This window comes from Triturus cristatus, chromosome 6, assembly GCF_964204655.1.
Source record: "Triturus cristatus chromosome 6, aTriCri1.1, whole genome shotgun sequence".
NCBI lineage: Eukaryota > Metazoa > Chordata > Amphibia > Caudata > Salamandridae > Triturus > Triturus cristatus.
This window is the reverse complement of record NC_140589.1, coordinates 1,905,926,917-1,905,934,150: the sequence shown is the minus strand read 5'-3', so window position 1 is coordinate 1,905,934,150 and position 7,234 is coordinate 1,905,926,917. Positions and strand designations below refer to the sequence as shown.

The 7,234-nt window shown below is 48.9% G+C and overlaps 1 pseudogene across 1 annotated transcript in view; it reads left to right on the top strand.

Moving 5' to 3' along the window:
• Positions 1-371: 371 nt before the first annotated feature.
• Positions 372-7,234, top strand: part of LOC146822399 (uncharacterized) — a 48,837-nt pseudogene continuing 41,974 nt past the window's right edge. Inside the window, exon 1 of the transcript XR_014963289.1 lies at positions 372-403. The product of XR_014963289.1 is annotated as an uncharacterized LOC146822399 (transcript). The remainder of the gene's footprint in view (positions 404-7,234) is intronic.

The following is a 7,234-nucleotide window of genomic DNA, read 5'->3' as shown; positions in this document are numbered from 1 at the left end:
TCTGCCTTAATGTATACATAATGACATCTAAACGCTAATTCCTGAATTGATTTTTAATAAAGACAAACTTTTTTGTAAGCTCCGCCCCTTATCCCTCGTCCTGAAACCTGTTACCACCGTTTTGGGTTGGGGTGGATTGGAAGGTGTGCTAAGACTGCCCCCGTCTGACCCCTCCCCATGCCACACTCTGACGTCACTAGTAATGGCAGGGGTGGGGCGACCACATAAGCCCTGGATGCCAGCCAGGGAGTTACTTTCATCCCGAAGTGCTGCGTGAAGAGAGCGCGCCGTGTGATCTGCTGCAGGTGAGTTGTGGTGCCGTGTGAAGAGAGCGCGCCGTGTGATCTGCTGCAGGTGAGTTGTGGTGCCGTGTGAAGAGAGCGCGCCGTGTGATCTGCTGCAGGTGAGTTGTCGGTGTGGGAGTGTTGGAGGCCGAGGAAGGCACAGAGTGAGAGGGGTTTTGTTTCCCCCCTTCTGTCTGCGATGTAATTGTGGCGTAAGGGCCTGAGTAGCTGACTCTGGAGCTGGGAGTCCAGGTTGGAGTTTCGGCGTCTGTTCCATCTCCTGTGATTCTGGGCAAATCGCTTACCATCCCCTAACAAAAATGAATGTACCCTTGTGTTATGTAACTGGTGCACGTGGCGGCTGGTATTAAGGGGCGGAGGGGGCGTTGCCTCACCTACGGAGAAAACTAATGGGTTTCAAAGGGGGCGATAATGAATTGTCCCAGGGCGCGGTGAGTGGAGCGGCATTCCGAGCTATGGGCAGGGCAGGGTTGAGAGTGCAGGGGGCTGTAACACTCGCCGCACTCCTCCTCATTTTTGTGCCCGGGAGTGCCTCTCCCTTTAGTGTGTTTGGCCGCAGCTCCTCTTTCCGGCAGGGGTGGGTTTGTTGCCGGAAGAAGGCGCCCGCAGCCCCGGTTTCCAAGGACACGACGCAGGTGCAGGGGAGCCTTTTCCCTTATCTGAACCCCAGGACTCGGCAGACCTGGTGTTAAAGGTCGGACCCTGAGTCCGGCGCCCCTCACTGCACACGATCTACCCAGGCACCCCTCACTGCACACGATCTACCCAGACACCCCTCACTGCACACGATCTACCCAGGAGCCCCTCGATGCACACGATCTACCCAGGAGCCCCTCGCTGCACACGATCTGTTCAGGAGCCCATCACTGCACACGCGAGACCCTCACTGCACACGAGAGCCCCTCACTGCACACGATCTGTTCAGGAGCCCCTCACTGCACACGAGAGCCCCTCACTGCACACTATCTACCCAGGAGCCCCTCACTGCACACGAAAGCCCCTCACTGCACACGATCTACCCAGGAGCCCCTCACTGCACAAGAGAGCCCCTCACTGCACACGATCTACCAAGGAGCCCCTCACTGCACACGATCTGTTCAGGAGCCCCTCACTGCACACGATCGGTTCAGGAGCCCCTCACTGCACACGATCTATTCAGGAGCCCCTCACTGCACACGAGAGCCCCTCACTGCACATGATCTGTTCAGGAGCCCCTCACTGCACACAATCTATTCAGGGGCCCCTCACTGCACACATGATCTGCTCCAGAATCGGAGCCCCTCCCTGTGCTATGACGCACTCTCTCACTGCACGGAGTGCACGCACTGCCTGCTTCTAAGCCGCACACTGTACTCCTGCAGCTCTCACTGCACACATCGTCATCATTTAATCCCGAGAACCTCACTGCACACAGTCTACTGCGGATCCTCTCACTGGACACATAATCCGGAGCCTCTCGCAGAACACGTGCACTGGCTGATCTGAAGCCTTTCACTGCACACACCGTCTACCGAGTCCCGAGCCTCCCACTGTATCCACCTGCTGCTACTCCTTCCTCCAGGCCTCACTGCATACCTGTTTTACTCCCCAAGTCCCTCACTGCACACAGCGTCTACTCCCGGTCCGCTCACTGCACATACCTACCATCTAGACTTCTAACTACCTAAGCGCACCTCTACCCCTCTCCCTGCCCATACAAACTGTGGCACCACCCTGCCAGTGCCACAGCCACCTCAGCATGAACTGGCATCCCTCCCTGCACACCCCGTCATAACTCCCTGCGCATGCGGTGCCTCTCCCTTTAAACGCCAGCATCAGCCAGTGGCGTGTAAAGGAAGGGAGAGGCACCGACTTGTACGGAGGGGTCAGCCCCACAGGGCCCGCACTGGTGATGGGGTCACTGGGGGTGCCCCTGTTGGCAAAGCTCCGGGACTGTTCCTGCAGCTCCTTTGACTGGTTGGGCCGTGCACTTCCTGCAGCCACATATCGGCTAGAACCAAGCTGCTTCCCGAAAAGCATTTGAGATTCAGGCAATAGTCAGGGGTGGATATGATGGCGATCTGTGATTATGTCTCGATTAGAGTGTCCTGCTCAGGAAAGCATGACTTTTCTAGCTGTCCTGGGAAGGGTAGGAGACAATTCCTTTTTAGGTCTCGCCTAGCTATTGCGTTAGCAGTCGCAATGCGAGACTCTAGTAAGAGGGGCATTTCAAAGTGCTCCCAAAAGTGGATTGCATGGCGAGCACGCGCACAATCACGTGCATCGTGCCGCCATGCAATCCGTTTGGGGAAGCGCTTCAGCCCACTGGCGCCCTTGGCATCATACTTCAAAGGGTCCGCTCCCCCGCCTGGAATGCGCGCCCCCGCCACAGCATGCCAGTCAGATAGAAGTGGCCACTGGGAAGGCAAGTGGGAGTCAACAATGTTAACAAGCAATGGCATAGCCAATAGGTCTCGCCTTTGGGACCTTATAAGTGTTTAGTTATCCAGCACAATATCCTTGGTGCAACAACATCAACTGTGCATAACTAAACAATTATAAGGTCCCAAAGGCGAGACCTATTGGCTATGCCAATGCTAGTTTACTAAGGGACGGGTCTTCAGATTTCAGTCCTACTTAGATCAAAACATCATCTCTGAAAGTGTGTAAGGTTTTCATTTGGATGACTCCATCTGTGACATTGTGATACATAACGGCAAGATTGGGGTGGGTGGGGGCGGGGGGGTCACACTTAGATCTATTCTGTAGAAGTCTTGCCAACATTACACAGGCAGTCCTAGAAGCATTATTAGGGAATGAAGTGCCCTTTGTAGCCTGTGGAAAACTCAATCATCCAGAATCCTTCCTGCACCAGAGACTTCTATCTAAACATCCTACAGAAATAGTCTGCAACAGCTTGAAAGGAACACCCTGTAGTTGGCATTTTGTGATTTCTGATATAAAGCTCACAGCATAAGAACAATTTCACTTGTTCTGCTGCATCTCCGGAGAGGTTTGTAACATTAGCTCTTTCTGAGTTTCTTAGCTTCTATAGGACTTTCTACATTTAGTGTATTCACTTGCTTTACATGTGATTACTTTCCAACTGCAAAAAAACCCAATCCTTCCTCAATGCCTCGGGGCACAGACCAGATCTCTGTGGTGCCATTTCAAGCACCGCTCTCTTGCAAGATGTAGCTGTAATATAGAATCCAGGGCATAGGGTAGAGAAGACCAGCACAACACAAAGGACAGACTTCAAGGCCCAGAGAGGAGTTTACAGCCTGACAGCCACAAGTCATGCTGTTGTGAAGCAACAGAGGGCCTCACCAACCTATCTACTCTAAGCAGGATTTATTTGGATACATTTACATTACTATGTTCGCTTTACTCTGTGCACTTTTAAAAAGCCCATTACAATGCACCGCATAAACACACTCTCCAGCCATACCTGCACCTTTATTTACCCCTCCCGGTACATTTGAGGTAACCATTCCTCAAACCTGCCTTATCTTAGTGTGCAGTGCACCAGGCTCTTGTAGGAATGTGGCTTATCAGCTTCAAATGAGGGCACTGAGCCTCTAACCCAGACTCACCACCACTTAGCCACATTATGTGATCCTGGCAAGTGTTTTATTTTTCTGGTCCTCCATTTCCTAATGTTGCAAGATTAGTAGTGCTTAAAGGTTAACTCATTTTAATAAGAGCTACCTAAAACAACAGTAAGTTGCAAAACAGCACAGGAGCACTGTTATTAACCCTAACTTTAATAGTTTTTGCAGGGGGTAGTAGGGACAAGAAAAGCTTTCAGAGACTTCCGTGTTATTGTTGTAAAATATGGGATATTGAAACGGCTGCAGGCACGCCTGTTGTCAGTCACACCAGAGCTATAGCCAGGGCCACTGGAATTGTGGCAAGAGAGGACAAAATTATGTGGCAAGGTTGAGTAAATTATGCAGCAAGAAAAAGCAAATTTATGTAACATAATGCCGCACATTTTGTAATTGTATTCATTATTTCATCATTTTTAAGCTTGGTGACACCCTGTGTGCATTGGTTGCAACTCATTAGTATAGGTTGAGCATCCAAATACAGCAATAAGCAACAGAAAGGTGACCAGTCCAGCTTTGCAAAGAGGCTTCCGCTGCGCAGCAAAACGCATCGTCGCATTTTTAGTACCTTTTTTAACCATTTGAGCTAGAAACAAATGTTGTTTTTGTCAAGATCTAGGTATTCTGCAGCAGATGATGGATTATGTGGCAGATGCGGCAAATATATAATTATGTGAAAATCCCCGCAGACGTTCAATCCCATAATTCCAGTGGCCCTGGCTATAGTCTCTGTGACGGCGTGAGGTCTCATCACGTAGCAGATGTTAATGGATGGCTTTTGTCCTGACTTAAAGAAACACCCTCAGTCTAGCGCCCAGTGCTGCTTTTAATTCATGCTTGGCGCTGCACAGAACAGTATATAAAGCCTCTCATAGTTTCAAGTGCAAGATTTTGGTGATACCGTATCGCAGACAGTAAGGCTTAGGTTTTTAGTTTGTGGTAAATATATCCCTGCAATCCTGCCTTCTAGCAAACTCTGCCTCGCCCCTTCTGTTTTCTTTTTCTGGCCTTCGATTCCTGGGTGCTTGTGAAGGAATAAATGCAGAGCCATCGGGGGGAGAAAAGAGCGTAGTGCAGGCACTGGTTTAGAAATTAGAGGCGCGTGAAAATTAAAGCAATAGGGGTGGGTCTGTGGGATGCACGACAGCCCCGCAGGGAAAGTAAGGGCTTTGATGTAGACTTGGTTGAGACAGTAGAGACGGAGCCATCAAGCACAGACGGCAAGCAGTGTGTGAAGGGAGGGGCCCAAGAATTGCATGACAAGAAATCCGAGTACTTTACTGCAAGCGTGGGGTTGGGGGGGGGGGGGGGAGAGCGACCTGGGTTCAGCACGAGAGGCCCAAGGGTGGAGGGCAGGATCAGAAGGGTGAATAAAGTTAAAGTCTGGTAAAAGCAAGAAGGAGAGAAGCCAGTCTCCTACTTGCCACTGCTGGGAGTGTTCAAAGCTCCATGTCCGCCCCGTGATCTAAGGAAATACTACAGACCATTCGCTCTTGAATGTGCTGGTTTAGAAAATTCCGAGCAGCTCAAACTTCAAGCTGTGCTTTTACATTGTGAACACACTGCACTTAATTGAAAAAGGTCTCAAGATCTTTTGTGTAGTTACGTGGTTTACCCCGCACGCACAAGAGACGGAGCTCGAATTCTTAAACTCCATGTGCACACTCGTCACTGTGATTTCCTGAGTATTAGACCCAAAAGCTGTGTCCAATGTACTATAAGCGGTAAAGAATCCCCGCCTGCATCACACCTCACAATTTACTACAGCCGGTACCTGTGGTGAGCAGAGACCTTTATCACTCATTTCACCTGGCTTCGCTCGATAGCCCAGGCGGGCTCCATAATCGAAAACGGGCTCCTTGCATCCTACTGTAAATTGTGTCATGTGTGCGTGGGTTACATGATTACACTGTGGACGACACACACTGACAATTTGAAGAGGTCTCAGTTGAGCATAATTTACTGCCTACTTGTCCTTCGGACAAAACAGTAATTAAAACTTCTTGCCCTTGCAATAGATCTTAATGTCTCGGGCGATATGAATTACCCACCCCTGCATTTTGCCACCTCTGTGCATTATGATTTTATTTTTCCTCACTGAGGGAGGTTTACTGGGCGAGGTGGGACTGTAGTCATAGCCAGCAGTGGAGGAGTGATTGGGGCATTCAAGTGCGCATGATGATGTGGCCGGCGGTCTTTGGTGACAGAAGCGTTGTGATTGGCTTAGGGGACCCTGTGTGTGCTTCCTGCTTCCGGGAGGATCAGAAGAGGACGGAGCTCGACTGAGGTGGCGGCCGGCAGCCAGATATGTGTTGTTGTTGATTTTTCTACCCCCGCCCCACCCATACTTTTCGGTGGCAGCTGCCACTGCATTTTTGCATTAAAAAAAATCTTTCCCTCTTAAATAACTTATGAATGCAGCTACATGTGCTTGGAGGATGTATACAAGGAGGGGAAGCGTGCATGGGTCATTCCTGGATGTAAAACAAGAAACAACTACTTACACGCATCAGAAAGCACCCTATACCCGGCACTAACCTTTGAAGACCCCTTTCAAATCTGCATATGGTTGGTTTAACTTAAAGGTCTGCCGGTCTTTGGTAGTGAGCTGCATTCTGCCCCCCATCTCTGGCAAACTGTATCTTTACAAACCCAGGTCTGTTTAGGATCGAGCGAGAGATATCTGTATATACGTTAGTGATGCTCCACCCACGTGTTTTTTGGGGGGTTTCCCAACACCTTTCCTGTTGCGCACTCCACCACTGTTATGGCATAGAGGCATTTCAACCTCTTAGCTGCTGAGGCTTTTCTGCGCCAGTGATTGGCTCTTTTTTATATTTGGGGTAATTTGCGCTTACCCCTTCATAACTCTTTTTTCCACCTAAAGTATCCATGCCAAATATGCATCCTTTTTTTCCAACATCCTCTGGATCATAAAGATACTCCAGGTTTAAGCATTCCTCTCAAGTCCACTGTGAAAATAGCCAAAATAAAGATGCTTTTTGGTTTCTTGGGGAGCAGGGGAATTGGGGAAATGTGTTGGATAAGAAAAAACTGTTTTGTCTAAAAATGGCATCAATTAAATATTTCATATTTCAACTTCCAGGAAGAGGCAGTGTTGTATCAAACCTTTTTACCACAGCTTTTGTATTTTTCAAAGAGCTAATCAATTTCCCTAATCTTTGTGGTTTAAAAACTTGCATTTTGGGATGGAAACAGATTTAAAAACATGGGTAATCTTGGAAAGCTATATATTTCTGAAAAGAAGAATTTAGATTTTTGTTATTTTTTATTCCTTTATTCATTTTTAAAAATTAACAACCAAGATGTTTGCACATC